Raw genomic sequence first — 8,747 nt, forward strand, 5'->3', positions numbered from 1 at the left:
CGAAGGGACGTCGATCATTGTGTTTGTGGATTCGTTGGAATTCATTTCACCGCGACCTTGGACGTCGACGCGCCGTACAAACCAACCGACGAGCGGCAACTGAGCGAGCGAGCGCCGACCTTGAGTATATATACAGCTCGACGGCGCATGCACTGTCAGCTGTTGAATGTTCTCGAAGCGCGACGCCACATGCGCGTCCACTGGAGAATCAGGAGAATTGTAGATGTCGAACGCGGTGTGTAGAGGAGGAAGGGTGCACAGATGGTGGAGGAGTGAAGCGCGCGCGGTGTGTAGAGGAGGAAGGGATGCACAGATGGTGGAAGAGTGGGCGACGGCGCGACGGCGCATGCGCGCGCGTCAGCTGTCGAATGTTCGAGAAGCGGTGCGGACGGCGCGGACGGCACGGACGGCGCACTACAAGGCGCGAGTATAAGATGCTTCCGCATCTAAAAGTCAGCCCGCGGCATGATGCTTACTTTCAGCGTCTAGCACGGAGCTAGACATACTCGGAGCCTCCAGGTGGACCCGTGTCACTGGAGGACAATAATGGCCTGTATTATTCCGATATCAGGTTGGGACGCAGCCTTGTGCTGCTGCGTCGGAACGAAGTCGCCGTCGCAGGTGGCCCATCTTCATGCTTTTCACTGGACACCTCGATCCGACCTGCAGACTGTTCATCGGATCTTTTGCTTGGCGCTCCACCACTGGTTCTCTTGGCTGACACTGAAAATTGTTTGGTTAATTCCACCGGCTCGGGCTCCTTCGATGGGGTGCTTGTGTAGCTTTCCTCGTTTTGGCCGTCCAACCCCCCCCCCCTCCCCCAGGCGCCTTGTCAGCTTGTACTGTCGGTCCATCACCACCGATCGATATGGCTGTATCTGTTGAAGCATCTGGGTTCATCACGTCACCTGCCCTTTTTGCCGCGTCTTCAGCCTCGGTCACGTCCATCACCATCTCTGCTGTGTCTTCACCTTCAGCTGATCTGATAGCCAATGCGAACGTACGCATGCACTCATCTTCGCTGTTGTCGAACCGCCGACAGCACGAGAATCGGGGTGCTTAAACTCTCTTCTAACGTGGCCGGTGTTTTGGCAGCGCAAACACTGCATTAGCCGACCAGGTGCAACCACGAATGCCAGTTCACCAGCCACCCTGATTTGATGCGGGAGATCTTCAGCCTTCACGCCACTCTTGAGCTTAAGAAGCACAGACCGTGTGGTTGACCCCTTGTAGCTGACTTCTTGGACGCGCCAATGCGCCAGGGTGACTCGTATAACCTTCCCAAAAGCAGCCAACACCGTTCACACGTCTTCATCGTTGACGCCATACAGCAACCAAAGGCGCAGCCGCACCTGCTGATCGTGGGGGTCTACGATGATGCATAATCGCCGCTTGATTTTCAGCTCCTTCACGTCCAGCAAGTGTTTCGTAGCATCCGCGTTGCTCATGGTGACAGCCCAGACATAATTTATCTGGTAGGCCCCTAGTGCCGACACCACCGGCAGCAGTCCTGTAGGGCTGAGCACCTCACGAAAATATTCCACTGGATATGGTCTGACACTCAGATCATCGTGTGAAAACACAGTGTTTTGCGTGATGCGTCCCTTGAGAAGTGGTGGCAAAATAATGTGGTATCCTGCGTCTTGATCTTCGGTCATCCTGTTGCCGCGGCTAGTCTGTGCTGCAAATGCCGCTACTACGGAGCACATGTTCCTTGCGTCCAACGTGCGTGAGTGCCGACGAAAAAACGACTGAGCTATACGCAGGTGCTTGTGACTTGTTGGCAAACTTGCCTTAGGCAGGCTTGATGTCAGGAAAGCAATCGCATTAATACGACTTTAAAGCGCTTTAAAACAGCGAAAGAACACAGGTCATCACACAATGCGAATAGCATAACGAGTGGGCTGTCCAATGCTCCAACCCATTACGAAAGCTTGTTCTTGTTCCCCTATTAACTGTGGCGCACACCCACTTCAGCTATAGTTCCTCATCTTCGTCAGCCACTGCATTAACAATTGGCATGAAATTCCTTGCAAGTGTTTGCGGATACGACGCTTCTAAAAATGACGAAAAATAGCATAGCAAATGCTGGCCTACTACCCCAAAAATTATTAATAATGTCCTAGTGGGTATCAAGCAAGTGTGTTGACCCAATGAGTGTCTTAAGAAGGCTCTGAAAGGCCGCTATTCTCGCTTTCGCTGTGACGGCGCTGCGCCTTCCACGTGTGCCTGGGTTTTTTTTAAACTGGCTGCCAGCTTTTCGTATTATGATATACCATTAGTTTTTGGACGACCCCTCAGCCAATATGCCGTCATGTTGGTGTGCTTGACGGCTCGTGTGACCAATTTCGTTTCAGCAGTGAAGCTTGCTGGGCAAGTTGGTGAATAAAAAATGCAAGAACAGCGCGATCGTGAAGCACGGGGCGTAGAAGAAACGCATGCAACGACATGAGCGCGGACTATGCATTGTTTATTTCCTGTTTATACGTCCTGTGCTTTACGTTCACGCTGTTCCTGCAGTCATTATTTTAGTGCTGGCGGAAGCGCAGCTGCTCTGGCAGAGAAACGCTAACTGGGAGGCGATCCACTTCCCCCGAGATGCTGAGGGACAGAAATGTCAAGTGGTCGCGCCTCTTCGGAAAGATCATAGAATTAAAGGAGAAAGACTACGGCGGGGTTATCCCTACGACACTCAGAAGCTTCGAGAGGTCATAGTCTCGAAAATGTTAAAATAGATTAAGAAATGAAAAAAAATTGATAAACACAGGACACAGTGAAAGAAAACGACGGACACTCACAGTGTCCTGTGTTTATTACCCATGTTTTTAAATCAGTTTTGACAGTGTATGAACTAGCCCAGTCCAACGCGTTGGTTCCGAAAATATTGGCGCACCTCTGCACTAGAGCATAGCTTGGATGACACTAGAGTTTGCGCAAATAATAAAAGCGTAGTGAGCTTGCACAGACGTGAATGCCAAGTGCGCAAGTACTTTTAATGGTTGATACTTGTAGTGAACAGCTGACCCTGTAATCATTCGGCATTGATGAAACGAGCAAATCCTGCAGCATGTAGACAATTGTGCACATGGAACTAAAATTAAGACTGTTTATTTTCATCTTAGATCTGACCGTCGTTGCAGTTTTATTTTTGTTTTGTTGTTACACTGGAGCCTCACAGAGAGGGAGACAAGGAGAAACAAATCTGCGACACTTGTTAGCTGTAAACAAGATGACACGGTTGTTCTAGTTTGAAGCAGTTCTACTGCTGCACCTCAGTCTGTCAGTGTTATGTTAGCTTGAACCAAACGGTATTTTAACTGGTAAAAACTTGCAGGAATTGCTCCTCTCTTCTCCTTTCTCTCTTACTTTTTGTTTATTTCTAGCTTGCATGTAATTGATCAATTAGATAAGTTACAGCACACAATTTTCGCTTCAGGATTAAGAAAACAACAACCACTATGGATGTTGCCAATCTCGCCGAATCTTCATCGAATGTGTTTCAAGCTGCACCAACTACAGACACCATGGGTTCGTCAGCATCTTGAACACCACTGAGAGAGGAACCTGAAGACACTGATAAAAATAATGAATCCGAACAGCTGCAAGGCATTGAGGTTGGTGCTGTTGTAATACTGGGAGGCACTGAGCAAGTGCACATTCAAAATGTGCGGATTACCGAAAATACAGAGTGGTCACTTAGGATTGAAAGCATAAAGATCAGAACAAACATATTGTCATGAATGACAAACAACAAAGAAATGAATAACTGAAACAACATTTATTGGGGAAGACATGTACCAAAACAAACAAGTAGAGATCTGATGTCACAAGCATTAGCAACATTGCAAAAGCAGGATCACATACTTTGCTTGCTGCGCACGTAGCACTAGGACTAGTTTGCACGTGTGCATTTCACTTCACTGTGTGACATCACCTCGTCACAGTAACGGTGCGTCAGGCAACCGAGCGCAAGAGCGTCTCAGCATGCGACGTCTTGCGTAGAGCCAATGGATAGAAAAAAGCACAGCCTTTTGCCGGAGATTCGTTTTTGTTGGGAACTCACTTACAAGCACATCACAGTGGTCCCAACTGCTACAAGGTCCCCAGTTTCTGATTATCTAAATGAGCAATGTAGCCCCAAATGTAGTCACGCAGTCCTTGAAGCAAATAAGGTACGTTGCACGTGGTAATAAAGGCTGTAACCCATGCTAAATTGTGGCCATTTTTCGAGGTTGCCTGGAGGAAGCAGGCAGAAGGCATGCAGCTTGCTCGTCACAGTGTTGCTTGCCATTGAATATGGCAGTGTTTTTTTATTAGGTGTGGTTGACTGCGTTTTAATGCATGACTATTTCCCTAGCACAAGCGGACGTAGTACGAGCGGATCAGCGATAGACTAATGTGTAAAGTAGCCTTTACTGCCTCCTTTAAAATTGTGGATCCCCTGAAGCTCAAAATAAAGATTGGTACACTGGAGTGTAATCTGGAACATAGAAGGAAGTCCAGTCGTATTGAGTGTAAAACGGCTGAACATGAATGACGTGAAACAGCTCGGGCGTAGCAAATTGCAGTATAAAGAAGGCTTGCATTTTCAGGTCCTGCTTAATTCCCAAGGCAGTCAACAGTCTTGTAGAATGTAATTCTGGCTGTTAATTTTCTTCCTGCTAAATGGTCTACGATGAATGTTTTCATTGTTCGCAATAACCATTCTATACCACCAAGTCTCCCAAGTGCACTATAGCTGTATGAGAGCCATGAGACGGCTTTTTTCTTTGTTTGCATGTTTAGGGTCTCGCCCTAAACAGAGTCTCGCTTCAGAACTGGTACTCGGTTCTTATTGAAGAAAACAGCCTTAGCGTTGGCGCAATGAATGATAATCGGATGAGTATCATTACGGAGTGTGCAGTGGAAGTTGGAGGTACTGTAGTTAGAAAGGACACAGGCAAGCTGTCCCAGGAAATGAAAAATCTCATCAAGAAGCGTCAAAGGGTGAAAGCCTCCAGTAAAACAGGCAAAATAAAGTTGGTAGAGCTTTCTAAGTTCATTAATAAGCGTAAGGTATCTGATGTAAGAAGGTATAGCATGGAGAGAATTGAACACGCTCTGAAGCACGGAGGAAGTGTCAAAGCAGTGAAGAGCAAACTTGTGATAGGCAAAAACTAGATGTATGCAATAAGGGACAAGGAAGGCAAAATAACTACCAATATGGATACGATAGTAAATTTAGCGGAGGAGTTTTACAGAGATCTGTACAGTACCCAGCAGAACCATGACCTTAATATAAGAGCTAACAGTAACCCAGATTACATCCCAACAGTAATGATAGAAGAAGTCAGCAAAGCCTTGGAGAGCATGAAGAGGCAAAGCTGCTGGTGAGGATCAGGTAACATCAGATCTGCTGAAAGATAGAGAACAGATTGAGTTAGGAAAAGTAGCGACCCTGTTTGCGAGGTGTCTCCGGACGAGAAGAGTACCAGAATCTTGGAAGAATGCTAATATCATCCTAGTACATAAGAAAGGAGATGACAAGGGCTTCAAGAATTACAGGCTGATCAGCTTGCTCTCCGTAGTATACAAGGTATTCACAAAGGTGATTGCTAACTGAATTAACACAGCATTAGAATTAAATCAAGAAAAGGAACACCACGATTTAGAACAGGCTACTGACCAATCAACTACATTCATACTATCAATCAGGTAAGAGAAAAATGCTCAGAATGTAGCCAACCATTAAACATAGCCTTCATAGATTGCGAGAAGGCGTTTGATTCAGTACAAATATCAGCAGTCATGCAGACACCGCGGAATAAGGGCGTAGACGAAACATATATAAAAATCCTGGAAGATGTCTACAGGGGATCAACTGCTACCATAGTGCTTCATTAAGAAAGCAACAGAATAACAATCAAGAAGGGTGTAAGGCAGGGGGATACAATCTCCGAAATGGTATTTACCACGTGGTTACAGGAGGTTTTCAGAGGCCTAGAATGGGAACAGATAGGCATAAGAGTTAATAAAGAGTACCTTTTTAACCTGCGCTTCGCCGATGACATTGCCTTGCGGAGTAAGTCGGGGGACGAATTGCAAGTCATGATTATGGAGTTAGACAAGGAGAGCGGAAAAGTAGGTCTTAAAATTAGTCTGCTGAAAACGAAAGCAATGTACAACAACCTCGGAAGAGAACAGTGCTTCGAGACCGATAATAGTGCACTTGAAGTTGTAAAAGACTGTCTACTAAGGACAGGCAATAACTGCGGAGCCGAATCACGAGAATAAAGTAACCAGAAAAATAAAAATGGTGTGGAGCACATTTGGCCAGCGCTCTCAAATCATGACAGGTAGATTGCCACTATCTCTCAAAGGGAAGGTATATAAAAGCTGCATCTTCTCGGTACTTGTTAGATCTTGTCGGTAAATGTTAGATAATATTCTTAATGACACCAATTAGGGTATATTCACAATGTACAATTTATTTATTTTATTTATTATAACGCAAATTGATCAGGAATATAGATTTGCTCGAATATGTATTTGTGCAGACTTCTTTTTGTGTATTTTTATGTCCCTTGGGAATAGTTGTAGCCTCCTCACATTTCTTGCTTTTTCTGGTAGTGTAATAATTAACTGCACAGATGTATACAAGATGTTAATTATAACAGAGTTTTGTTTCCATTTCATTGTGCCAGGCTTACAATATTGCAACATGGTGGTATACCCCCTTGTTTTCACACGCACTAGTACACAATGTATCTGTTAATGGCTAGTAAGTTTGAAGCCAAGTGATGTATCAATAACAACTAAAACAATGAACTTTGTTCACAGTTTGATAGTATTTAAGGTTAGTGATACAGATAATCTTCTCGCGTAATGGCACTTCAGCACCCGTTTATTGCATCGAAAACAGTCAACCTTTAAAATATTTTGGAGAGAAATTTTTTTTGATCAAGTGGGAGCATTCAAAATTTCCCAGATTGTCATCGGGGTATTGCTTGTGAGAAAATTTATTATAAGAAAGCCGTTTCTTATTTTGATACCAAGTGTGGCCTACATATAAGCAAAAGTATTGGCAAAACATACATCCATATTGGCAAAATTTTTGGAAGCGTATACAGCAGAAAAGTTGCAGTAATATTATTGAGCTTCAAACATCTTGCACAAAAGGCTTCACCAAATGTGTAAACTCACTTTGGTATTCTAACAAGGAATTGTACTCTGAAAATAAGTTTCCTGACATACAACGCCCAAACTGCATCGGGCAACTACTGAAGGCTTTTCATGTTACAATTTTTTCTCTCCCAAATATTCTTGTGATTAACTTTTTTCTATCAATAAACCTTTTTTTAGAACACACTCGAGACGGTCACCGAAACGGCTGGGACATTTGGCATGAAATGACCTACGAGTGTTCGTGTGAGACACAAAGCTGCACTTGTACCCTTACAACAGCAATCGACTGGAAACTTTTTGCAATATTGTAAAAGTTTCTAAATTAGTGAGAGCAAGAGTGTTTTTTTGTGTCATCTCTACGACGAACGTCGTTCCCTCAAAATACCCTTTTTTTTACAAGTGCGCAACGAAAGGTACTTGGACCTGGCAGTGAGCAGCTAGCTCCTGTTGTGTTTTTTGAAAATGAAGCATGACCTCACGTTCTCTGCGTTAGGAGTTCTCTTTGGCATTCGTCGTACAAGTGCGTCGCGGATTTTTCATGCCATTTTGGATGTCCTCTATGTCACTACTTAAGAGTGGGTCAAGGGGCTTCCAAGGGATGTTGTTCAAGCGAAAATGCTTCACTCTTTCCGCCTGAACTATCCCAATTGTAGAGTTATCATCGACTACTCAGAAGTGAGAATAAAGAAACTAGGTAAAGTCACTGATAGGGATAACTGCTGGAGTGACTACAAGAGTGACTTTACTCTAAAATTTCTAGTTGTAATCAATCCATCAGGTTATATAACATATATTTCAGATGTGTTTGGGGGCAGGTCGACTGACACATACGTCCTTGCGAACTCTGGGTTGATCAACTTGGTGGGACCCGGGGATATATGGTGATGGCAGACAAAGGCTTTTCGCAAAACAAGTGCGACTTGAGAAGTAAGGACGTGATACTTGCCAGGCCATCATTTGCAAAGGCCTACCAGCAGTTCACGAAGGGGGAGATGCAAGAAACTTATAAGGTTGCATCTCATCGCATTCATGTAGAGAGATGCATTGAGCATATAAAGAGTTTTGCAATATTGAATGAAAGGCTAACTCCTGAACCTAAGTGTCACATCGACAAGAAAGTACATCTGTGCAGTGTGTTAGCTAACTTACAAGGTCCTGTGATCAAGACTCTGTAACGACTCCTGTGATTTACAAAGTTGTGCTTAGCAGAATATAAACACTCCAAGCACAGCGAAATCAAATTATGGCCACGCTTTATTTCATGAGCAATAAAAATTGCTGCAAATATTTGTGATTTTGTCTACTTTTGGATTATTACGTGTCTTCATACAATGTTTATGCAATATACAATATTTATGCACAACATTATATTAGTAGTCTTGTTTTCGTGCCTCATCTTGCTGTCTTGTGTATGGATTGAGGTGACCGGCATTTGTATTAAAGGAAGGGAGAAAATTATGTGTATTAAGGCTGTTGGCAGTTGCATTAAGCATGGTGGAACTTTTATTAAATTCGCTGGCACACTGCCTACCTTACTGGTGCTTGGAATAAATTGGTCCTAAGAATAGTAGGTTTTCTACATA

General features: G+C 44.2%; 1 pseudogene; it reads left to right on the forward strand.

The window, feature by feature from the left end:
- The first annotated feature begins 3,458 nt into the window (after positions 1-3,458).
- On the forward strand, positions 3,459-8,339 carry LOC142775269 (uncharacterized; annotated as a pseudogene).
- The last annotated feature ends 408 nt before the right edge of the window (positions 8,340-8,747 follow it).

This window comes from Rhipicephalus microplus, chromosome X, assembly GCF_043290135.1.
Source record: "Rhipicephalus microplus isolate Deutch F79 chromosome X, USDA_Rmic, whole genome shotgun sequence".
NCBI classification, from domain to species: domain Eukaryota; kingdom Metazoa; phylum Arthropoda; class Arachnida; order Ixodida; family Ixodidae; genus Rhipicephalus; species Rhipicephalus microplus.